We start from the raw sequence: 26,825 nt of genomic DNA, 5'->3' as shown, positions 1-26,825 counted from the left end.
GTTGTGAATTTGAGCCCCACATGGGGGGTAGAGTTTACTTAAAAACAATATATATATTATTTCATGTAAGTGACACAAGTCTGTTAAACATCCTGAAGAACTCTCTTATTAGAGAAGCACATAAAAGATACAAAGTGCAGAATTTTGCTAGTTTAGCTTGGCCAAAAGAAAGTAAATAAAACATCACATTAGACTATGAAAACTGTAATGTCCAATCAGAAAACATGAGATTGAGGAAGATTTTTTTTTAGTCTTCTTTAGTATTACATTGGAAAGTCTCCTTTTTATATATTAAACACAGAAACATGCCAAATGCCTTTTGGGAAATCTTGTCTTGTAAAATTATCTTCCTCTTCTTACAGAATGTGAGAGAGAATGAAGAAGTAGGGCCTTTTTAAGCAAAATCCAAATTCCTAATAGGAAAACTTAGGCAACAATTATACTACCTATAAGCAGGCTATACCTCTGATAGAGAAAAACAGACATTAATGGCATTTCAGTAAAACACATTAAAAGAATTATGATATCAAGCCAGACTAAAACCTCAGAAGAAAATATAAATCCCAGAAAGGTTTAGATTCTTTATTCACTTACATAGAATGAGATAGAAACACATGGCTCAAAATCTGTGTATAAAATGAAGGTTGTGGGGTGCCTGTCTGACTCAGGCAGTGGAGCATGTGACTCTTGATCTCCGGGTTGTGAGTTTGAGCACCACGTTGAGCATGGCGACTATTTAAAAAAAAAAAAATAGAAGGTTGGGGCAGCCTGGGTGGCTCAGCGGTTTGGTGCCACCTTTGGCCCAGGGTGTGATCCTGGAGTCCTGGAGATCGGGGATCGAGCCCCACATAGGGCTCCCTGCATGGAGCCTGCTGCTACCTCTGCCTGTGTCTCTGCCTCTCTCTCTCTCTCTCTCTCTCTGTGTCTCTCATGAATAAATAAATAAAATCTTTAAAAAAAAAAAAAAAACAAGAGAGTGTGTGATCAACTTTGCAGGGTATTTGAGATGCGTTCTGTTTTGGTGAGGCAGTCAGAAATTTTAGTTTTCACTTACATTATAGGTTTCAGTTTAGCAATGCTAACCCTTCAAAGCAATTTATTCCCGCTTAAGTACTTTGTCTACTATTATGATATGATTCCACAAAGTAGGAGAAAACATATTGGTTGCGATGACCTCATATTTACACTTCCTGGCTTTAACACATGCTGTTAAATGTAGGAACTACTTTCCCACTTTTGTGGTTTTAAAACTCTTTTTTTAAAAAGATTTATTTATTTATTCATGAGAGACATAGACTGAGAGAGAGAGGCAGAGACATAGGCAGAGGGAGAAGGAGGCCCCTTGCAGGGAGCCTGATCTGGGACTTGATCCCAGACCCCAGGATCACGACTTGAGCCGAAGGCAGGCGCCCAACCACTGAGCCAACCAAGCGTCTCTAAAAGTCTCTTTGTTGAAATAGCTAAACATAGTCATTCATTAATGGAGTAGGTAATTCTAAGGTATTAATTACTAAACAACTAGGTTATCCTTGATGACTTCATCGACTTCTTCCATTTTGTTCATCTTAAACACTCCTTAATAAAATCTTCACCTTAAATATCTCTACTTAGATTTAAGAACTTGTCCAAGGTCTCAGTTGAAAAGTGGAAAAGCAAAAATTTGAGCAGAAGCATGGTTGGGATGCCTGGGTGGCTCAGCGGTTGAACCTTTGGCTCGGGGCATGATCCTGGAGTCCCAGGATCGAGTTCCACATCAGGCTCCCTGCATGGAGTCTGCCTCTCCCTCTGCCTCCCCACCCCATCCCTTGTTCATGCTCTCTCTCATGCTCTTTCTCTCTCAAATAAAATCTTTATATTTTTTAAAGATATTATTTATTCATTCATGAGAGACACACAGAGAGAGACAGAGACAGGCAGAGAAAGAAGCAGGGAGCCCAATGTGGGACTTGATCCCGGGACTCCAGGATCATGCCCTGGGTGGAAGGCAGGCACTCAAGCACTGAGGCACGCAGGCATCGCAACAAATAAAATCTTTTTAAAAAATCATTAAGTGGGGATCCCTGGGTGGCACAGCGGTTTGGCGTCTGCCTTTGGCCCAGGGCGCGATCCTGGAGACCCGGGATCGAATCCCACATCGGGCTCCCGGTGCATGGGGCCTGCTTCTCCCTCTGCCTGTGTCTCTGCCTCTCTCTCTCTGTGACTATCATAAAAAAAAATTAAAATTAAAATTAAAAAAAAAATCATTAAGTTTACTCATTAACAGCTTCCATCATGTTTCAAATCAACCTACTTTCTTATATGGACATAATATTGACTTGTTTCTTTTTTGATATACCATAAACCCAAGATTATCACAATGGCTTTCGTAAGGGTGTTATTATTATTATTGTGAAAATTTACCCATAGTCAGAGTTCACAAAGACAACCAAAGGAGTGTATTTGGTGATAATATTTTTATAGATTTGCTTCCAGGTTTTCCTGTGGCATAAAGTTTTATTTTATTTTATTTTTATGATATATATAAATATTTATAATTTATTTTATAAATTCATATAAGCTTTTTTCTTTATTATTACATACTCTTTATAGATATTATTTTTAAAGTTTACTTATTTATTTTTTTAAGTAATCTCCACACCCAATGTGGGACTGAAAACTCATGACCTTGAAATTGAGACTTGCATGCTCTTCTGACTGATACAGCCAGAGACTGATCCTCTTGAAGGATATTGTAACTGGGCAGCCTGGGTGGCTCAGTGGTTTAGCGCCCCCTTCAGCCCAGGGCCTGATCCTGGAGAGGAGGCATTGAGTCCCACATCAGGCTCCCTGCATGGAGCCTGCTTCTCCCTCTGCCTGTGTCTCTGCCTCTCTCTCTCTCAGTGTATGTCTCTCATGAATGAATAAATAAAATCTTTTTTAAAAAGGATATTATAACTACATACTGCATTAGTATATATTTCTCTGTATTAAATAACCATATACTACTTGATCTGTACATCTGTTGTTGCATATTTAGGTTCTTAGCAATATTCCTTTATTATGCATAACCTTGCTTTTAAGATTATTATTAATAGAGCCCTTTTTAAAAAAGATTTTATTTATTTATTTTTGAGAAAGAGAGAGAGCATAGCAGGGGAGAGGGACAAGGGCAAGGGAGAAGCAGACTTCCTGCTGAGCAGGGAGCCTGACAGGGGGCTTGATCTCAGGACCCTGAGATCACAACCTGAGCCGAAAGCATTCACTTAACTGACTGAGCCACCCAGGCACCCCAAACACTTTTCTTATTTATTGTTTCCTTACACTAAATCTCAAGAAATTCAGTTACTCAATCATAAGGTAGAAATATTTTAAGTCTCTTAATAAATATTGCTAAATTGTTTCCCAAAAGATTTTAACCTATTTACATTGTCAATAACAACATAAGTAAGAATATTTTACTAGTACTGGGAATGATCAGTTTTTAAACATCTTTATTATATATGGGAAAAAGAGAGAGAGAGAGAGTTAGTTATTCTGCTTTAGGCCAACATAGCCTAAGGGGACCAAATTTATTGTCCTACCTGAAATAACCAAAAACTTGGACAATGTATATGAAACTATGGTTTTCAAGACACTGAATATCAGTCAACAAAATAGTAATACAGGAGGTATGAGACACAAATGAAGTGAGACCTGCAAATGCTCATTTTTATTGCTCTGAGAGAATTTCCAGAAACTTCCTCAACTGGAATAAAGAAGATCTATGAAATACATACAACTTGATGTAGACTTGATAAACTTGATGATGAAAGACTGCTTGCAGGCAGCCCGGGTGGCTCAGTGGTTTAGCGCTGCCTTTGGCCCAGGGCGTGATCCTGAAGACCTGGGATCGAGTCCCACGTCAGGATCCCTGCATGGAGCCTGCTTCTCCCTCTGCCTGTGTCTCTGCCTCTCTCTCTCTCTCTCTGTCTGTCTCTCATGAATAAATAAATAAAATATTTTTTTAAATATTAAAAAAAAAGAAGAAAAAGAAAGACTGCTTTCTCTCTAAGACCAGGAGCCAGACAAGGATGCCCACTCTCACCAACTCGTTGAACATTATACTAAAGTTTCTTTTTGGGATCCCTGGGTGGCGCAGCGGTTTGGCGCCTGCCTTTGGCCCAGGGCGCGATCCTGGAGACCCAGGATCGAATCCCACATCGGGCTCCCGGTGCATGGAGCCTGCTTCTCCCTCTGCCTGTGTCTCTTCCTCTCTCTCTCTCTCTGTGTGACTATCATAAATAAATAAAAATTAAAAAAAAAAATAAAGTTTCTTTTCTTTTTTCTTTTTTTTTAAAGATTTTATTTATTTATTCATGAGAGACACACAGAGAGAAGCAGAGACACAGGCAGAGGGAGAAGCAGGCTCCCTGTAGGGAGCCTGACATGGGACTCAATCCCGGGACCCCAGGATCCTGACCTGAGCCAAAGGCAGATGCTTAACCACTAAGCCACCCAGGTGCCCCTGTACTAAAGTTTCCAGAAAGGGCAGCCCGGGTGGCTCAGTGGTTTAGTGCTGCCTTCAGCCCAGGGCCTGATCTGGAGACCCGAGATCAAGGCCCACATCAGGCTCCCTGCATGGAGCCTGCTTCTCCCTCTGCCTCTCTCTCTCTCTTTCCCTGTCTCTCATGAATAAATAAATTTTTAAAATCTAAAAAAAAAGAAGAAGAAGAAGAAGAAAGAAAATGGCAAGCTAATTCTCAAATTCATATGAAAATGCAAAGTATCTAGAATAGTGAACACAATTCAGAAAAAGAAGAACAAAGTTGTAAGACTAGGGGCATCTGGATGGCTCAGTGGTTCAGCATCTGTCTTTGGCTCAGGTCATGATCCCAGGGTCCTGATATCAAGTCCCACATCGGGCTCCCTGAGGACAGCCTGCTTCTCTCTCTGCCTATGTCTCTGCCTCTCTCTCTCTCTGTCTCTCATGACCAAATAAATAAAATCTTAAAAAAAAAGTTGTAAGACTAAGAATACTGAAATTCAAGACAAAGCTACACTAACCAAAACAATACGAGTTTAAAAATAGAGAAATAGATCAATAGCACAGAATAGAAAGTCCAGAAATAAACCCATACATATGGACAAATGACATTTGACAAATTTATAAAGGCAAATAAGGGGCACCTGGGTGGCTCAGTCAGTTAGGTGCCTGACTCTTGATTTTGGCTCAAGTCATGATTTCAGTTCAGGTCATGATCTCAGGGTCATGAAATGGAGCCCCATGTTGAGCTCCACACTCAGCGGGAAATCTGCTCAAGATTCTCTCTCTCCCTTTCCCTCTGCCCCTCCCTGCTGTGCTCTCAAACTGTCTCTTTCTCTGTAAAAATAAATAAATAAATATTTTTTTAAAAGGAAAAATAAAGGCCAATAAGTAGAATAAAAGTTTCAATAAATGCTGCTAGCACAATTAAATATATGCAGGGGTGCCTGGGTAGCTCAGTGGGTTAAGTGTCTGCCTTTAGCTCAGGTCATGATCTCAAGGTCCTAGGACCAAGCCCCATGTCAGGCTCCCTGCTCTGTGAGAAGCCTGCTTCTCCCTCTCCCTCTGCTGCTCCCCACTGCTTGTGCTCTCTTCCTCTCTCTCTATGAAATAAATAAATAGAATCTTATAAATAAATAAGTAAATTTTCATATTTAAAAAGGACAAAATAGATCCATACCTCATATCACATACAAACACAAACCAACAGTGTATCATAGACCTAAATGTAAAACCTAAACCATTAAATAAAACATAGGAGGAAATGTTTGTGGCCTTGATTTTAGGCAAAGATTTCTTAAATATGGTATCAACAACACAACCCATAAAAAAATCGTTTAAATTTGGCTTTATCAAAATTATAAATCTCTGCTCTTTGAAAGACAAGGATTCTTGTTAAGGAAATGAAAAGACAAACCACAGAATGAGAGATTGGTATATTCACTATGTTAATCATGGTGATGGTTGCGTGGGTGTATAACATATGCTCAAACTTATCAAATTGTTCTTTCAATATGTGTAGTTCATTGTATGTCAATTATACCTCCATAACAAGGTTAAAACTGGTAAATATTCATTATAAAATGAACATGGAGGGATCCCTGGGTGGCACAGCAGTTTGGCGCCTGCCTTTGGCCCAGGGCGCGATCCTGGAGACCTGGGATCGAATCCCACGTCGGGCTCCCGGTGCATGGAGCCTGCTTCTCCCTCTGCCTGTGTCTCTGCCTCTCTCTCTCTCTCTCTGTGACTATCATTAATAATAAAAAATAAATAAATAAAAAATAAAAATAAATAAATAAAATGAACATGGAAAAGATTAGGATTAAAATTTCAGTAAAATAAAAATATAAAAAATATTAAAATGTTTTAAGACCATGTAATAGAAAGTTGATCAAAGATTTAAATTGAATTCACTCTTAATATGCTTTCTCAATGAAAAAGTCAGTGAAATGTAATTCTGAATCAAATGTTTGTACATATAAGTGAGAAATCAACATGTTCAGGACACCTGGCTGGCTCATGAGTTCAAGCCCCATGTTGGGCCTGGAGTCTGCTTAACCAAAAAAAAGAGAGAGAGAGACACACACACACACCTGGGTGGCTCAGCAGTTGAGCGTCCACCTTTAGCTCAGGATGTGATCCCACAGTCTCAGGATCGAGTCCCTGCATGGAGCTTGCTTCTCCCTCTGCCTCTGTCTCTGCCTCTCTCTCTTTGTGCCTCTCATGAATAAATAAATAAAATCTTTAAAAAGAGAGAGAGAGAAAGAAAGACATCAATAGGCTCTTGGAGTTCAAATATATACTTTATCAACATGGGTCAAATGTTAGAGTAAAAATGTCCTAGGCCCAATTGGGATAATTGAAGTAATACTGAATTATATCCCCCTTGGGACACTTGAATGGCTAAATGATTGAGCATCTGCCTTTGGCTCAGGTCGTCATTCCAGGGTTCTGGGATGGAATCCCGCAGGGGGCTCCCCGCAGGGAGCCTGCTTCTCTCTGCCTATGTCTCTGCCACTCTCTCTCTCTGTCTCTCATGAATAAATAAAATCTTTTAAAAAAAAAATTACATCCCCCTTGATGAATTTACAATGCAGTTGGAGAAGTAAGACTTGCATATAATAAACAATTAAATAATAGTTAAATTATCTATAGGGTGTATGTTTCCATTTATAATTGTAATGGGAAATCAAAGAACTAAGAAGGATAAGGAAATCTTCATGGCAGGGTTGGAATTTGATCTGAGCCTCAAAGGACAATGAGACAGACAGAGCAGATAGAATATTACACCTCAAGAAGGAACAGAGACAGAAATGAACATGTAATGTTTTAGGGACAGTATGCACCATGGCCTGACCAGAGCATAGGGGGCACATTGGAAGGAAGGAAAGATAAGCTTGCAGAAGTAGGATGGAACTAGATTATAAAAGGTCTTCAGGGGGGATCCCTGGATGGTTCAGCGGTTTAGCGCCTGCCTTTGGCCCAGGGTGTGATCCTGGAGACCCTGGATCAAGTCCCACAGAGGGCTCCCTGCATGGAGCCTGCTTCTTCCTCTGCCTGTGTCTCTCTGCCTCTCTCTCTCTCTCTCTCTCTCTCTGTCTCTAATGAATAAATAAAATCTTTAAAAATAAAATAAAATAAAAGGTCTTCAGGTTAGAAAGAAATATTTTGATTGGATTCATTAGATTTCTCAGAGAGGATATGATATCATTATACTTGATGAGTTTAAGCAGGCAAATACTGGAGTGGGGAGATTCACTATTATGGAAGACTGAGTTAGTAGTTTAGAAATGTTTAGGAGATAAATTTAAGAGATTTTATAGGAGGACACAACAAGATTTAGAGACAAATTAGACATTTATTTCCATAACATCATAAGTTCTATTCCTTGTTTCCTTGATATTTGATTGATACCTAGTGTTAATTTCACATTTAAGTCTCTTTTCGCATCCATATTTAAGAAGAATTACATAGTCACAGTTATATACTCTAAGCCTGGGATCTTTTCTATTCTTATTCAAACATAATATGTCACCTAATTCCTCCTGATTAATTTATTCAGTATGAAGCATTCTGAGTTCACTTCCATTAACATCGTTGGTATAATTGTTTTATTATAACCTCGTTTCATAATCTGATACACTGGTTATTCTGTTTTTTACACAAGATTCATTTTTATTTTCTTATTTCTTTATTTTTTAAGTAAGTTCTACATCCAACATGGAGCTCAAACTTTGTACTCCAGAGATCAAGAGTCATATGCTCTACCAACTAAGCCAGGTAGGCATCCCACAAGATTCATTTTTATTTTTTAATTTTTAAAGATTTTATTTATTTATTTGAGAGGCACAGAAATAACATGAACGGGGAGGAGAGGGAGAAGCAGGCTCTCCGTGGAGCAGGGAGCCAGACATGGGGCTCAATTCCAGGATCCTGAGATTACAACGCAGACACTTAACCCACTGAGCCACCCAGGCACCCCAAGATTCATTTTTTTAAAGATTTTATTTATTTATTCATGAGAGACACAGAGAGAGAGAGAGGCAGAGACACAGGCAGAGGCAGAAGCAGGCTCCATGCAGGGATCCCGATGTGGGATTCCATCCCGGGACTCCGGGATCATGCCCTGGGCTAAAGGCAGGCACTAAACCACTGAGTCACCCAGGGATCCCAAGATTCATTCTTTTTTTTTTTTTTTTCTTAAGATTTATTTATTCCTTGTAGGGAGCCTGATGTGGGACTCGATCCCGGATCCTGGGATCACGACCTGAGCCGAAGGCAGGCATCCAACCGCTGAGCCACCCAGGCGTCCCAAGATTCATTTTTAAATGAATATATTGAACTATAATTTTTAAAACTTTCTTTTATGGGGCATGACTCCAGTCATGATCCTGGAGTCCTGGGATTGAGCCCTGCATCGGGCTCCCTGCTTGACAGGAAGCCTGTTTCTCCCTCTCCCTCTGCCATTTCCTCCACTAGTGCTCTCCGACTCTATCTCTCTGTCAAATAAATAAATAAAATCTTTAAAAAAATAAAACTTTCTTGTAGTATTTTTTTTAAAGTAGTCTCCACACACAACATGGGGCTTGAACTCACAACCCTGAGATCAAGAGTCACATGCTCTAACCGACTGAGCCAGCCAGGTACCCATAAAACTTTTAGTATTTTTTTTTTAGGATTTTATTTATTTATTCATGATAGACACTGAGAGAGAGGCAGAGACACAGGCAGAGGGAGAAGCAGGCTCCATGCCAGAAGCCCAATGTGGGACTCCGGGATCATACCAAGCCAAAGGCAGACACTCAACCACTAAGCCACCCAGGCATCCTTTTCTTTAGTATTTTAAACTTAATTTCTATGATTCAGTATTAAGTCCTAATAATTTAACATTTATTCTAGTTATTTTTTCTTACTGGTCTTGTATATTCTGAACTGAGTATCATTGTCAATTGCGTTCTACATGGTCTTCTGAACTCTTCCTTTGTAAAATAAGCAGATTTCTGGCACAGAAAGTTTTTTGTGTGTGTGGGATTGCTTAGAGGGTATTTGTGCTTTTGGAGAGAGGAAAGGAGACAGCTGACGGAGCCTTTCTCCTTTGCTCTGACTGTAGCTTGCTTCATTCCCATTGTACAATTGCCCAGAGCAGCCTGAACAGTAGTTATTTACCCTTCAACAATAGGCTAAGCAACCAATCTCCAGCAAATGGTTACTATTGCAAGCTGAGCAGAAAATAGTATTTTTTAAAAAGCATTTTTAGAATGATTTTTATACAAATATCTAATATAAGCTTTTATGATGTTGCTGCACACCATCACATTACCCTCTCTCTACTGCCACCACATCAACCACTTTGTTTTTTTGGTTTTTTTTAAATAATAAATTTATTTTTTATTGGTGTTCAATTTGCCAACATACAGAATAACACCCAGTGCTCATCCCGTCAAGTGCCCCCCTCAGTGCCCGTCACCCATTCATTCACCCCCACCCCCCACCCTCCTCCCCTTCCACCACCCCTAGTTCATTTCCCAGAGTTAGGAGTCTTTATGTTCTGTCTCCCTTTCTGATATTTCCCACACATTTCTTCTCCCTTCCCTTATATTTCCTTTCACTATTATTTATATTCCCCAACATCGACCACTTTGACCTCAGGGTCAAACTAAGTCTTGTATCAAAACAAAATGAAACAAGAACAGCAAAACTCTGCCTCAACAGTCTCAAACTCAAACCCATTCCCTTCCTACTATCCCCAGTGTGTCCTCTTTACTCAGACCCTAGTCATCTCCTGGACAGCGGCCTAGTTCCCCTTCTTTGGGTCTTGCCTCTCTCTAATCCTTTCTATTCTCCATGCTGCTGCCAGAGTGACTTAACAAAATGGCCACTTACCAGCTCTCCTGTTGCTTACATAAAAAAGTACAGCGGCCTTAGCATAGCATACAACACCTTTCATGATTTGACTCCTACCTTTTTCTCCAGTTTTGTTTCTCATCCCTCACATGCTTTGGACGCTCTATTCTAGTCATTCTAAATCACTTACATTTCCCTCCCCATACCATGCTGTTCTTCATGACCAAAATGAACTTCCCAAACTCTCTTCTGGGTAACTCCTACTCATCTTTTTTTTAAAGATTTTATTTATTTATTCATGAGAGACACACACAGAGAGAGAGAGAGAAAGAGGCAGAGACACAGGCAGAGGGAGAAGCAGGCTCCATGCAGGGAGCCCGATGTGGGATTCCATCCCGGGACTTCGGGACCACGCACTGGGCTGAAGGCAGGCGCTAAGCCACTGAGCCACCCAGGGATCCCCACTCTTACTCATCTTTTAGGATTCAGTTCAGGTATCACTTTTCCACAAAACCTTTCTTCAACTTCTCATCACCTGGCTTCCCTCCAGTTCACTTTGTTCTCAGAACACCCTATGATCTCTATTATATTAGTTGTTACAATATATTATCACCTTTTTGTCTTGTGACCTCTCCTTCAGATGTGAACTCCTAAAAGGCAGGGACCATGTCAAATTCATATTTGTGTTTTGGCACATAGTATATGCTCAAAAATATTTGTTCCATGAATAAAAGAATATAAAGGGGACTATCACAGAAGCCTCATGATCACCACCTTACATTTGGCTCCTGGGTACCACTTTAAAAGTCTGGTCCCAACCCCTTTTGAGATATACATATAGGCCTGGTGAGAATTGAAATCATTTAATCCTAACATCTCCAACAGAATGATCTTTTTTTCCTCAGGCTCACATTCTAAACTTGCTCTCTCCACATCACAGTTGGGATCCTCTCTATCCTTGCATTCAACACAAAATAGCCATGTTTCAAAGTTTTGATACTTGCAACTTCAGACTTACTGTTCCCTCTGAAGACACTAGCAACTAATTTCACTCAGTGTGACTGTTCCCCCCTGATTTCTGAGAGCTTCAGACTCCAGCCTTGTGAGCAACTAAATTCCACTGCTTACTGCCCTAAGGCCAAATCCAAGAAAGGTTTTCTGGCTCATAAATTTTTCCTGCTGTTTGGAGTAGAGGGCATAGAGCCTGGGTGTCATAACAGAAAGTGCTAATCTGTACACCGGGTGTATTGAAGCATGTAAAGCCAATTCATAACATTCTATGACACTTTTATGAGTTTAAAAGCATCTTGCCAGACCTATTCAAATTGTATGCATGTGGGAGAATTATGTTCATAGCTATTTTTAGAGTTTTAGATCATCTTTTACAAATATGCCAAGGTACCCTCAGTAGTCTGTTAGAGATCAAAAATGTTTCCAAAGAAGCGTGCCAAGGTTCCAACTCCTTCTGATGTGGCAGGGCTGATTACAAAATGCTGATTCTTACTGTGGGTTAAGAGGATGGGCAGCAGGTCTACCAGCTTTCTAATAAGAGGCAAAGCAGATTGTTAATCTGTTGACTCCGGAGAGAGGATCAGTAGGTGACAGGAGCAGCAGTTCTTGCAAGTGGCTGGCAATGGGAAATCGCAGGGGCTGTGGGAGACGGCAACTGGAGTTATTGAGAAGTGTGTGTGCCATCTTTAGCGGGAATACTGTATATTGCTACCCCTCTTCAGGAGATGCCTTTATCTACTGTCATCCTATTCCTTCTTTCTTTCTTTTTTTTTTTTTAAAGATTTTATTTATTCACAAGAGATATAGAGAGAGACAGACACAGGCAGAGGGAGAAGCAGGCTCCATGCAGGGAGCCCAATGTGGGACTTGATCCAGGGACCCCGGGATCATGCCCTGAGTCAAAGGCAGACAGACGCTCAACCGCTGAGCCACCCAGGCATCTCTATGCCTTCTTTCTTTCTTATCTGTGACCTCTGGGTCATTCATGCCCTGTAATTCATTACTGACCTAACAAGTGTTAGCTAAAAACAAAATCACAGTCAATAATGTGACACATCTACTAAAATTGGTGACTCAACTGGATACAGTTTCAAGAGAAGTATATAAATCAGGTTAAAGGAGATAATATCTTCACCCTATTTTTTATTAGTCAGAATATACCTGAATATTTGGTTCCAGCATAGGGACTACACTGGAAGAGAATAGACACAAATAGCTAGTGACTTTGAAGATCAAGTCTTATATAAACATCATTTATTGGGAAACTTTAAAAATATATCTCCTGGACACCTGGGTGGCTCAGCGGTTTAGCGCCTGCCTTCGGCCCCGGGCGTGATCCTGGGGTCCTGGGATCGAGTCCCACATCGGGCTCCCTACATGGAGTGTATTTCTCCTTCTGCCTGTGTTTCTGCCTCTCTCTGTGTGTGTCTCTCATGGATAAATAAATAAAATCTTTAAAAAATATATCCCCAGGCAGGGTTTCTTAACAAGTAGTCTATGGACTATCCATATCAAAGTTATCTGGGATGTTTATTAAAATTTTAGGTTCCTGAGTTCAATCCCAGACCTATTGAATCAGTCTCTGGAGCTAGGACCAGAAGATCTACATTTTTAATATGCTCCCTAGGCAATTCTGTTACACATTAAACTTTGAGAATTAATGGTTTAGAAAGCACATACTAATGACCTTCAGCTATTTGGAAAGGTTCTTAAATGGAAAAAAGAAAAGATTAATTTTGAGTTGCTCAAGGAAGGAAAAGATTAGTTTTGTGCTGCTCAAGAAGGCAGACCTTAAACTATGGATAAAAGCTATAAAAGGAAAGTGTTCAAAATGTGGAAGATTTTTAAGAAAACAATTAGACATAGGGGCTATTGGGTGGCTCCGTCAGTTAAGCATCCAACTCCTGGTTTCAGCTGAGGTCATGATCTTGGTGTCGTGGGATCCAGCTCCAAGTTGAGCTCTGTGCTTGGTGGGCAGTCTGCTTGGGATTCTCTCTCTCCTCTCCCCTCCCCTTGCTTGTTCTCTCTCTCTAAAATAAATAAATAAAATATCTTAAAAATTAGACATAGCCATCAGTAAAGGCAACCTTCTTGCAGATCAGTGTATTCTCCACTTCTGGAAGTGTTCATGTAGAGAGGATAAAGGGCTGTCTTTAAAGCATGATGGAGTAGGGTTTTTACATTGGGTGGGAAGTTAAACACAATGATTTCTTGAATCCCTTCTAGCTCATACATTTGATAAGTTTATGCAAAAAGCTTCAAACTAGTAAGATTATGCCATGGCCTCCAGAGTTGGTCATTCTGATTTCTTTGATCTTTCCTTTAACATTTGCTTGTGAGCAACTACTATGTACTGAACACTGTGTTAGGTTGTAGGGATACAATGGTCAATAGGCAGCAGTGTTCCTGTCTTCATGGAATGTATAGTGTAGTGAGAGAAAAGGGTAGAGGTACAATTATAGAATGGTAAGTGCTGTGTTGAAGGAAATAGAAGGTGCTGAGGGAACATAAAGAAGGTGCACCTAACTGGATTTGAGAGTCAGGAATGCTTTCTGGAGGAGATAATATCTAAGCTGAAAACTCAACAGTTGGGAGGAGTTAGCAAGGCAAGGAGACAGAGGAGAGCTTGTGCAAAGGGCAGGAGGCAAGAGGATAACATGTTCATTCAAGGACATGAAGGCAGTTCAGAATGGCTTAGAGCAGAAGTGCCAGGAGACCCAAAGTGAGAATGAAATGGTGTATGGGGTCCACATCTTTCTGGGCCATAGATCATAATAAAGACTTTGGATTTAATCCGAAGGCAATGTGGAACCACTGAAGGGTTTTAAGAAGGAAAATGAGATGGTCAAATTTTCAGTCTACTACAAAACATTTTTTTTAGTGCATGGAAAATATTGGAAAGGAGTCAAGACTGAAGACCTAGAGACCAGGTACAAAAGGCTTCCTTCAGTAGTTCAGAAGAAAGACAGCATTGCTTAGACCAGTGAAAGGGTATTGAAGATGAAGAGAAATAAATTATTTGAGAAATAATTTCAAATTAATTGATAGGAGTTGATGATAGATTGGATGAAAGGGTTCAAGAGGGGCGGGAACCCAGGACAATTCTCAGGTTTATGGCCTGGGACAGGGAAAACAGGGGCTGTAGCTTTTATGCAGAGAAGATGGACATGATGAGGTCAACTTGGAACATGGGGAATTTGAGAAGCCTATGAAGTATCCACATAAAGATAGACAATAGGCAGTTGGATATGTTGTAGCAGGAGAAGGAGTTAAGCCAGAGATTAGATTTGAAAGTTATCAGCTTTTGAAACTATGTAAATAGACAGAATCATCCAAGGAAAGTATATTAAGTGAGAAGAGGATCTAAGAGAAATCTCTGTGAAAACTACTAAGCTACCAGAAGAGAAAGAAGAACCTACAAGGAACACTGACAATGTCCAGATTTTTTTATTCATGTGTTTGTGATGTTTTATATCTCCTATCATGAACCACTGAACTCTAATAATGGCAGAGTATACATTAAAATGTATTCATTGGCCCATTTCACTACTTGGTTTTCTGATAATTTCCTTGGTACACAGAACAGTCCCTTGCTCTGACTTTCATTAACAATGTTCTGGAACCCTACTAGCTTACCTAGTGTCCAACTGGCTGTGATTTCTGGCACAATGTTTCCTGTAAATATTACCTGCTTTCTGATTACTACCTCACAACCCTCATTAATGTGAAGTAGAAGCTAACTATGTGGCAGTGGATCCACACAGACTGATCTTGAGTTTCCTAGACTCAGTTTAGTGGCTTATGGCCACTAGATCATAAGCTCCATGAGGACAAGAGTCTTGTTTACTATGCTATCTCTAGGGCCTGGTACATTATTATTACTCAGTTAATATTTGTTGATTGAATAATAAATCGATAAAATGTGGATTTTGGCACATATCTGCCCCACTGGTTTCAGCTACTTGTATTTTTGTTGTTAGTATTAAAAAGGATAACTAGGGGGACATCTGGGTGGCTTAGTGGTTGAGTGTCAGCCTTCTGCTCAGGGTGTGATCCTGGGATCTGGGAAAAAGTCCCACATGGGACCCCCTGCGAGGAATTTGTTTCTCCCTCTGCCTATGTCTCTGCCTCTCTCTGTGTGTCTGTCATGAATAAATAAATAAAATATTTTTTTAAAAAAGATTCTCTCCTTCTTCCTCTGCCCCTCCCCCTTCTCTCTCCCTCTAAAAAATAAATAAAATTAATAAAATTAAAGGAAGATGAACCAACCAAAAACAAGAACACATGCTACAGAATTTAGTAAAAGAAAGCCCTGTCAACTAATATCAAAACTGGTGAAGTACAAATTTGATTTCAGCTAGTTATATGTACTAGACATGCTCAAATCCTTAGAGAACAAAAGCAGAAAATTTGGAAATAGTGATGATGTGAAACAAACTAGGGAAAGATAGATTTGGCAAATTGCTTCATCAGCCCTGAGGCAGGGATTGGGTCTGTTTACCAGCTGTCTGCCTATTTTCCTAATGTATCTGTTGGGCATTTGCTGTAGAGATGAAAACAAACAAAAGTCTTGCCAATATAGGTGAGATTCTGAAAAAGTGGCCTAAATAAAGGTAATTAATATAGTAAGACAAAGAATAATGTTGTATAACACTTTGCTGAATTAAGCATATTTAATGGCTTAATCTCTAAAAAGAGACATAGAGCAGTTTATAGAAATGGATTTAAATTTGTGTAGGCCTAATAATAAAAATTAAGAAAAAATTTAGTTTGTATAAAGGTAAAAATAATTAGATGACTAGGATGAGGAAAACACATGAAGTTTTGACAGTACCTTGGTTAGCTCAACATCATAGATCAGCTTTAGAACACTATTAAAGAAGCAAAACTGTAATACACAAATGTAAATTTATTTAAATATTTGAGAAATATTTGATGATATATAAAAAGGTCTAAATATTGGGTAAGAAGGAGAGAGCCAACCCTATTTTGCCCCAAACATTTAATTAAAAGATATTTTTAGGAAGCAAAATACATGTTATGGTAAAAATAATAGCATAATGATATTCCCTCAATATATCAAATCCTTCCCTAGTAGAATAGGCTTCATACGTCTATCAACTGGATTACATAATGAATCCCTATCAAAGAAGATCCTCCCAAGAACATAAAGAGAAAAAAAAAAAAAAAAGAACATAAAGAGATTTTAAATTCATTATTTTAGGGCATGTATAGCAACAATCACAAAAATACAACAAGAATGCATGCAAGATTACACTTACCAAATGAAAGGTTATAGGCAGAAATAAGTCTCCCTAAGATTTGGTAGGTGTCCCTGTGGAGGAGACATGCTAAGCAAATCTCTCCTTTTCTTATCTGCCAGTCCAACCCTGAACAACAGGCCTTATTGTCAACGCCAAATAACATTTAGGAAATTATCTTGTGTCTTCACTGTAAGGTCTTTCACAAAGATAAAATACAGACTGAGGCAGAGGGCAGAAGAAAATGAAACAAAAATGTATAGCTGAAATGCCGTCAGAAAATCTCTGAAAAATTAAGGCAAAGTCCCTTTCTTTTTTTTTTTTTTTTTTTTTTAAATTTATGATAGTCACACAGAGAGAGAGAGAGACAAAGACACAGACAGAGGGAGAAGCAGGCTCCATGCACCGGGACCGCTGCGCCACCCAGGGATCCCGCAAAGTCCCATTTGTTTGTGACAGAACCAGTTCTGGAAATCTACAAATACCTGAAATGTATTAAAAGAACCATTTTCCTATCCATCTGATTTGGCAGTGGAATGCCTCTTAGTGTCCATAGTAACTCCACAGAGTAGTTTGGAAATTCATCATTAAATGCTCGTACATTAAAATATAATGGGTCAGGGCAGCCCGGGTGGCTCAGTGGTTTAGCACCTCCTTCAGCCCAGGGCATGGTCCTGGAGACCCGGATCGAGTCCCACGTCTGGCCCCCTGCATGGAGCCTGCTTCTCCCTCTGCCTGTGTCTCTGCCTCTCTCTCTCTCTCTCTGTGTGTGTCTCATGAATAAATAAATAAAATCTTTAAATATATATAAAATGGGTCAGCCACAGTACCTCGGCAACTTTTGGTTTCTGGTCTTCAAAACAAGTTTAAACCGTTCTAATAGCTTTAGGAACATATTACCAGAGAAATCCATATATAACAACTAGCCAATTTTTTTCATCCACAGCAATGTGATTTTTCAAGTAGTACAAATACAAAGTATTAGTTTGTGGTTATAGTATAGAAAGGGTAAAAACATGAGAGTATTTGAAAATCTAAAGTAGTCTCACAAAATATAAGTAGTATATATAAGTTGTAATCATAGAAATGTTAAAACAAATATGAGCACTTCTATTGATGTCTTCAGTTGGCTTTTTGTTTGGTGTTCTTTATTTTAGAGGAATATAAAGTGGCTGTATTTTTTTTTAATTTTTAATTTTTCCTTACAGTGATCTCTGCACCCAAAGTGGGGCTTGAACTCCCAACCCCAAGATCAAGAGTGACATGCTGTATTGATTGAACCAGCCAGTCTACCTCTAAAGTGGCTATATTTTTAACTTCAAAAATCCTAACATTTTTTGGTTATCCTTTCAACATTAAGAAGCTAACAAATTTAAGGTAAGGCAAAATTTAATGTAGTGTGTTGAAACTAAAGAAATCTGTCTCAGTTCCCACTTATAATCCTTCCTTGACAGTTTTCATACTACAATTTGAGAAATTGGTTAAATGCATGGAAATACTTCATTTGCCTGCTTGAAAACAATTGAACTTTACTTGGCTTATTAATCAGTGAGTGAAGTCAGTGAGATGTGACTAACCCTAGAAAAACAGCTTTTGACTATACCTTAGAGTAAGACCTGGCAGAAACTTGGGATGTATGTATTCAGCTGAAATTACAAATATAAAAATGTTAATTTTTCAGTGGTTTGAAACGCATTATATATATTTTTAAAAAAGATTATCTCCATGTGAACGTCCTCAGTCAACAAAACTATAGGCTCCAAATACAATACACCTCCAGAATTTTTTTTCTATATTTTTTATTGGAGTTTGATTTGCCAACATATAGCAGTGCTCATCCCGTCAGGTGCCCCCCTCAGTGCCTGTCACCCAGTCACCCCAGACCCCTACCCACCTCCCCCTCCACCACTCCTTGTTCTTTCCCAGAGTTGTCTCTCATGTTCTGTCACCCTCATGGTATTTCCCACTCATTTACTCTCCTTTCTCCTTTATTCCCTTTCACTATTTTTTTTAAAGATTTTATTTATTTATTCATGAGAGAACACAGAGAAAGAGAGAAGAGAGGCAGAGACATAGGCAGAGGGAGAAGCAGGCTCCACGCAGGAAGCCTGAAGTGGGACTTGATCCTGGGTCTCCAGGATCACACCCTGGGCTGAAAGCAGGCGCTAAACCACTGAGCCACCCAGGCATCCCTCACTATTTATTTTTTCATTTGAAAAATGTATACTTTTATTATGTAATGTCCCCACATTTCCTTTGATGCAATTATTTGCATCTTGTCTATGTTTCTCCTTAGTTACTCTATTTTTTTTATTTATTTTTTATTGGTGTTCAATTTACCAACATACAGAATAACCCCCACTGCCCATCACCCATTCACTCCCACCCCCCGCCCTCCTCCCCTTCCACCACCCCTAGTTCGTTTCCCAGAGTTAGGAGTCTACGTTCTGTCTCCCTTTCTGATATTTCCCACACATTTCTTCTCCCTTCCCTTATATTCCCTTTCACTATTATTTATATTTCCCAAATGAATGAGAACATATAATGTTTGTCCTTCTCCGACTGACTTACTTCACTCAGCATAATACCCTCCAGTTCCATCCACGTCGAAGCAAATGCTGGGTATTTGTCGTTTCTAATGGCTGAGTAATATTCCATTGTATACATAAACCCCATCTTCTTTATCCATTCATCTTTCGATGGACACCGAGGCTCCTTCCACAGCTTGGCTATTGTGGACATTGCTGCTAGAAACATCGGGGTGCAGGTGTCCCTGAGTTTCATTGCATCTGTATCTTTGGGGTAAATCCCCAACAGTGCAATTGCTGGGTCGTAGGGCAGGTATATTTTTAACTGTTTGAGGAACCTCCACACAGTTTTCCAGAGTGGCTGCACCAGTTCACATTCCCACCAACAGTGTAAGAGGGTTCCCTTTTCTCCACATTCTCTCCAACATTTGTGGTTTCCTGCCTTGTTAGTTTACCCCATTCTCACTGGTGTGAGGTGGTATCTCATTGTGGTTTTGATTTGTATTTCCCTGATGGCAAGTGATGCAGAGCATTTTCTCATGTGCATGTTGGCCATGTCTATGTCTTCCTCTGTGAGATTTCTCTTCATGTCTTTTGCCCATTTCATGATTGGATTGTTTGTTTCTTTGGTGTTGAGTTTAAGAAGTTCTTTATAGATCTTGGAAACTAGCCCTTTATCTGATACGTCATTTGCAAATATCTTCTCCCATTCTGTAGGTTGTCTTTTAGTTTTGTTGACTGTATCTTTTGCTGTGCAGAAGCTTCATATCTTGATGAAGTCCCAATAGTTCATTTTTGCTTTTGTTTCTTTTGCCTTCATGGATGTATCTTGCAAGAAGTTACTATGGCCGAGTTCAAAAAGGGTGTTGCCTGTGTTCTTCTCTAGGATTTGGATGGAATCTTGTCTCACATTTAGATCTTTCATCCATTTTGAGTTTATCTTTGTGTATGGTGAAAGAGAGTGGTCTAGTTTCATTCTTCTGCATGTGGATGTCCAATTTTCCCAGCACTATTTATTGAAGAGACTGTCTTTCTTCCAATGATAGTCTTTCCTCCTTTATCGAATATTAGTTGACCATAAAGTTCAGGGTCCACTTCTGGGTTCTCTATTCTGTTCCATTGATGTATGTGTCTGTTTTTGTGCCAGTACCACACTGTCTTGATGACCACAGCTTTGTAGTACAACCTGAAATCTGGCATTGTGATGCCCCCAGATATGGTTTTCTTTTTTAAAATTCCCCTGGCTATTCGGGGTCTTTTCTGATGCCACACAAATCTTAAAATAATTTGTTCTAATTCTCTGAAGAAAGTCCATGGTATTTTGATAGGGATTGCATTAAACGTGTAAATTGCCTTGGGTAACATTGACATTTTCACAATATTAATTCTGCCAATCCATGAGCATGGAATATTTTTCCATCTCTTTGTGTCTTCCTCAATTTCTTTCTGAAGTGTTCTATAGTTTTAAGGGTATAGATCCTTTACCTCTTTGGTTAGGTTTATTCCTATGTATCTTCTGCTTTTGGGTGCAATTGTAAATGGGATTGACTCCTTAATTTCTCTTTCTTCAGCCTCATTGTTAGTGTATAGAAATGCCACTGATTTCTGGGCATTGATTTTGTATCCTGCCATGCTACCAAATTGCTGTATGAGTTCTAGCAATCTTGGGGTGGAGACTTTTGGTTTTTCTATGTAGAGTATCATGTCATCGGCGAAGAGGGAGAGTTTGACTTCTTCTTTGCCAACTTGAATGCCTTTAATGTCTTTTTGTTGTCTGATTGCTGAGGCTAGGACTTCCAGTACTATGTTGAATAGCAGTGGTGAGAGTGGACATCCCTGTCTTATTCCTGATCTTAGGGGAAAGGCTCCCAGTGCTTCCCCATTGAGAAAGATATTTGCTGTGGGCTTTTCATAGATGGCTTTTAAGATGTTGAGGAATGTTCCCTCTATCCCTACACTCTGAAGAGTTTTGATCAGAAATGGATGCTGTATTTTGTCAAATGCTTTCTCTGCATCTAATGAGAGGATCATATGGTTCTTGGTTTTTCTTTTGCTGATATGATGAATCACATTGATTGTTTTACGGGTGTTGAACCAGCCTTGTGTCCCAGGGATAAATCCTACTTGGTCATGGTGAATAATTTTCTTAATGTACTGTTGGATCCTATTGGCCAGTATCTTGTTGAGAATTTTTGCATCCATGTTCATCAGGGATATTGGTCTGTAATTCTCCTTTTTGGTGGGGTCTTTGTCTGGTTTTGGAATTAAGGTGATGCTGGCCTCATAGAACGAACTTGGAAGTACTCCATCTCTTTCTATCTTTCCAAACAGCTTTAGGAGAATAGGTATGGTTTCTTCTTTAAACGTTTGATAGAATTCCCCTGGGAAGCCATCTGGCCCTGGACTCTTGTGTCTTGGGAGGTTTTTGATGACTGCTTCAATTTCCTCCCTGGCTCACTATTTTTTATATTCCCCAAATGAATGAGACCATATAATGTTTGTCCTCCGATTGACTTACTTCACTCAGCATAATACCCTCCAGTTCCATCTACGTTGAAACAAATGGTGGGTATTTGTGGTTTCTAATGGCTGAGTAATATTCCATTGTGTATATAGACCACATCTTCTTTATCCATTCATCTTTCCATGGACACCAAGGCTCCTTCCACTGTTTGGCTATTGCAGACATTGCTGCTATAAACATTCTCCTCCAGAATTTTTAGATGAGGTCAGGAATGTTGTGGTTTGAATGCAAAAACTAAAAGAATCAAAATCAAATGGATGAAATTAATCACCCAGAAAAAAATATTTTCAGGAAAATAACCCATGTAAAAGGTGATTTCTGAGTATGTTGACAATTTGACTAGGGATTTCTTAAGTTAGGAGCAGCCCATTTAAAAAAAAAAAAGGGGGATCCCTCAGTGGCGCAGCGGTTTGGCTCCTGTCTTTGGCCCAGGGCACGATCCTGGAGACCCGGGATCGAATCCCACATCAGGCTCCCGGTGCATGGAGCTTGCTTCTCCCTCTGCCTGTGTCTCTGCCTCTCTCTCTCTCTCTCTGCTATCATAAATAAATAAAAAAAATAAAAAATTAAAAAAAAATTAAAAAATTAAAAAAAAATCTTAAAAAAAATTAAAAAGACATTCACATTTAAAAAAATAAAAAATAAAAAAATAAAAGGTGTTGGGGCCTCCCTGGTGGCTCAGCAGTTTAGCGCCACCTTCAGCCCAGGGCCTGATCCTGGAGACTCGGGATCGAGTCCCACGTCGGGCTCCCTGCATGGAGCCTGCTTCTCTCTCTGCCTGTGTCTCTGCCTCTCTCTCTCTCTCTCTGTGTGTCTCTCATGAATAAATAAATAAAATCTTAAGGAAAAAAAAAGGTGTTGATTTAAAATATAACAAGGGCACCAGGTAGCTCATTTGGTTGAGTACCTTGATTTTGGCTCAGGCCATCACCTCAGGGTCATGAGATGGAGCCCCACATCAGGCTACACACTCTGTAGGGAGTCTGCTCCTCTCCCTCTCTCCCTCTTCTTCTGCACCCTCCTCCTGCCCCCTCTCTTTCTAATATAAATAAATCTTTTTTTAAAAATAAAAATAAAATAAAACAATGAACTATAATCAAGGCCATGTAAATATGTATTTCATGAGGAAAATTTATGTATTTATTTATTTATTTATTTTTAAAATTTTATTTATTTATTATGAGAGACACAGAGAAGGAAGAGACATAGGCAGAGGGAGAAGCAGGCTCCCTGTGGGGAGCCCGATGTGGGACTTGATCCCAAAATTCTGGGATCATGCCTTGAGCCAAAGGCAGACGCTCAACCACAAAGCTACCCAGGCATCCCTCGGGAGGAAAATTTAAATGAAAACACATTTTGATGATTGATAAAGAAATATAATAAAACAAGAGATTCAGAGTATTTGTCCATTTCTGCAATGCCATAGGAGGACTGAACTTTTCTTTACAGCTCTATTCTTATAAAAGTAATGGATGCATCTGATTATCATAACTGGAATACACTAGCCATTAAGATAATCCAATCCTTTATGTTTCCTTTATACCAAAAGAGACTTTTATCTACCATATATTTCATTGTGAACCTTGCCTCTCAAGCCCCCAATAAGTAGATTTTGTAATGTATTGTGACTCTCTCTCCTCCCCACAAAATATATAGACATGCTATAAGATACAGCTTAAGCAGACAGCTAGACTCTTTCTGTGTCATCTTATGTAAAACATAGATGTACTTGAATTGATGGTCTGCTGTTGAGAATATACTTCTATCAACTCTATTCAAGAAAAGTATTCCTTGGGATCCCTGGGTGGCGCAGCGGTTTGGCACCTGCCTTTGGCCCAGGGCGCGATCCTGGAGACCCGGGATCGAATCCCATGTCGGGCTCCCGGTGCATGGAGCCTGCTTCTTCCTCTGCCTGTGTCTCTGCCTCTCTCTCTCTCTGTGTGTGACTATCATAAATAAAAAAACAATAAAATAAAATAAAAAATAAAAAAAAGAAAAGTATTCCTTGTTTTCAAAAAATATTGAAGAAATTAGGGATCCCTGGGTGGCGCAGCGGTTTGGCGCCTGCCTTTGGCCCAGGGCGCGATCCTGGAGATCCGGGATCGAATCCCATGTCGGGCTCCCGGTGCATGGACCCTGCTTCTCCCTCTGCCTGTGTCTCTGCCTCTCTCTCTCTCACTGTGTGCCTATCATGAATAAATAAAAATTAAAAAAAAATATTGAAGAAATTAAAAGTATCTTACATTGATTGGTACAGCCATTGTGAAAGCAGTAAGGAAGTTCCTCAAAAACCAGAAAATAAAATGACCATATGATCCAGCAATCTCCCATCTGGGTTGGTTGATATCCAAAGGAAATGGGGGGCACCTAGGTGGTTCACTTGGTTGAGTGTCGAGCTCTTGGTTTCTGCTTAGGTCATGATATTAGGGTCCTGGGAGTGAGCCCTGCAATCAGGCTCTGCATTCAGCAGGGAGTCTGCTTGAGGATTCTCTTACTCTCCTTCTGTCCCTCCCCCACCCCCACTCCCTGGCTCTCTCCCCCGTCTCTCAAATAAATAAATAAATCATTTTTTAAAAAAGGAAATGAAATCATCATCTAAATATCTTACACACCCATGTTCACTGAAGAATTATTCACAATAGCAAATACATGGAAAGAACCTAAATGTCTGTCAATGGATGAATACATAAAGAAAATGTGATTATATATATCATACTATATGTATGTAATGTGTATGTATATGTATGTAATGTGTCAACCATAAAAAAAGGAAATTCTGGCATTTGTGACAACATGGATGAACCTGTAGGACATTATGCTAAGTGACATAAGGGACACAGAAAGTAAATACTTTATGATCTTACATGTGGAATTCTTAAAAACTGAACTCATAGTACCAGAGATTTAAACAGTGGTTGCCAGAGTCTGGGGGCTAGGGGATATAGGAAGATTTTATTCAAAGGGTACAAATTTCCAGTTATAAGATGAGTAACTTTGAGATCTAATGTACAGTATGGTGACTATAGTTAGTTATATTACATTATATACTGGAAATCTGATAAGCAAATAGATCTTAAATAAGTATTCTCATCCCACAGACATAAAAAAAATGATAACCATATGAAGTGATGGATGTATCAATTAACCTCATTGTGGTAATCGTTTCACAATGTATATGTATATTAAATTATTATGTTGTATATCTTTTTAAAAATCATATTGTACAACCTAAATGTATACAATTTTTGTCAATAATACCTCAATAAAGCTAGAAAAAATGAAATTAAAAACTGGAATTTACACTTCATGAAAAATCAGGTGTATCCTGATTTTAGAAAACTCAATGACATACATATCTATCTATCTATCTATCTATCTATCTATCTATCTATCTATATTCTTTTTCTTTTTAGTAACTAACCTCTACTCCCAAGGTGAGACTCAAACTCACGACCCTGAGATCGTGAAGCACAAGCTCCACTGACTGAGCCAGACAGGAGCCTCCTCAATGACATATATAAACAATAACACCAAAAATAGAAATTAAGGAATGAATAAATTATTTAAAGTCTTTTTTGGGGGTACCTGGGTGGCACAGTCCATTAAGCATCTGACTCATGATTTCTATTCAGGTAGTTCAGGTAGTGATCTCAGGGCCCAGAGATGGAGTCCCATGTCGAGCTCAGTACTCACGCGAGGTCTGCTTAAGATACTCCAAATCCTGGCAGCCTGGGTAGCTCAGCGGTTTAGCACCGCCTGCAGCCCAGGGCATGATCCTGGAGACTAAGGATCGAGTCCCATGTCGGGCTCCCTGCATGGAGCCTGCTTCTCCCTCTGCCTGTGTCTCTGCCTCTCTCTCTCAGTCTGTGTCTCTCATGAATAAATAAATAAATCTTTAAAAAAAAAAAAATAAGTCAAATCCCCACCTCACTCCTTGTTCAAAACCCTACAAATGATTTCCCAACCTAGTCACATAAACAAAACAAAAATGTTATGATGGCTCCTTCACAGCCATACATAATCCCCCACTTAGTACTCCACATTCTCCCACACAAATTGAACTAAAGTAGTGAAGCATTGCAGAATATATTACGCCAAAATCTGCCTCTTTTTGGCCTAAGAATTATTTTGACCTGATTACTTTGAGAAAGAGAAGACACAGGAGGAACTCCAAAAGCAGAGTAGAAGTTGCCTTTTTGTAAGGGAAATTTACATTTTTTTAAAAAGACTTTATTTTTTCATGAGAGACACACACAGAGAGAGGCAGAGACACACACAGGCAGAGGGAGAAGCAGGCTCCATGCAGGGAGCCCAACATGGGACTCAGATTCCCAGTCTCCCCAATCAAGCCCTGGGCTGAAGGCTGGCGCTAAACCGCTGAGCCACCCGGGCTGCCCTGGGAAACTTACACTTTTAAAGAAAATCTCCATTGGCAAGGGTGTCTTCCTCTCTGTACCAGGAAGTGAAGAATGACTAAGTCACAAGAGAATCTAGTAGTGGAGGGGGCTCTCACTTAAATCTGAATAATAAAACCTACCTTTGTTTACTGGGTTTTTTTCCGTGGTAACCTCCCATAACTGGTTCCTCCCTACCCCAACATTTTTCTTTTGTCTTTCTATGACAAGGGTATTTAAGGTGGTGACTTGAACGACTTTATGAAGTCGCTCAGTTTTTCTGGGTATATTCAGGTGTACATGAAGTATACATGTTGATAAAGTTCTGTTCGGTTTTTTTTTTCATTTTTTTTAAGAGATTTTATTTATTTATTCATGAGAGACACAGAAAGAGAGAGAGACAGACAGAGACAGAGAGACAGAGAGACGCAGGCAGAGACACAGGCAGAGGGAGAAGCAGGCTCCCTACAAGGAGCGCGATGCGGGACCGACTCCCCCCAGGATCATGCCCATGCGAAGGCAGACGCCCAACCACTGAGCCACCGAGGCGTCCTCGTTTTTTTCATGTTTATCGTCTTTTATTACAGAGTGTTTCAGCCAAGAACTTAGAAGGGTGAAGGGAAAATTTTTGTCCTCCCCCTACAGTAGCTGTAAATAATCCACCAGTTTTTAGGGAAAAGGGGAAGCCTGTCTGAAGTCTTTGCAGGTAAGAGGAGTTGCTGATATTTTGCTATGTTCTAGTGACAATATCGTCACTTACCA

The 26,825-nt window shown here is 39.6% G+C and overlaps 1 protein-coding gene across 9 annotated transcripts in view; it reads right to left on the bottom strand.

The window, feature by feature from the left end:
• LRCH2 (leucine rich repeats and calponin homology domain containing 2) overlaps nucleotides 1-16,734 on the bottom strand; it is a 214,618-nt gene extending 197,884 nt beyond the window's left edge. For 4 of the 9 annotated variants that reach the window (XM_077889222.1, XM_077889224.1, XM_077889228.1 and 1 more), the window contains exon 1: nucleotides 16,639-16,733. The gene's annotated coding sequence lies outside the window, so the exon portion shown is untranslated. Of the gene's footprint in view, nucleotides 1-16,638 lie in introns of all 9 variants that reach the window. The other 5 variants (XR_013375004.1, XR_013375005.1, XM_077889223.1 and 2 more) reach the window with 2 other exon arrangements.
• Nucleotides 16,735-26,825: the final 10,091 nt, after the last annotated feature.

Source organism: Canis aureus, chromosome X (assembly GCF_053574225.1).
Source record: "Canis aureus isolate CA01 chromosome X, VMU_Caureus_v.1.0, whole genome shotgun sequence".
Lineage (NCBI taxonomy): Eukaryota > Metazoa > Chordata > Mammalia > Carnivora > Canidae > Canis > Canis aureus.
This window is presented reverse-complemented; position numbering and strand designations above follow the sequence as displayed.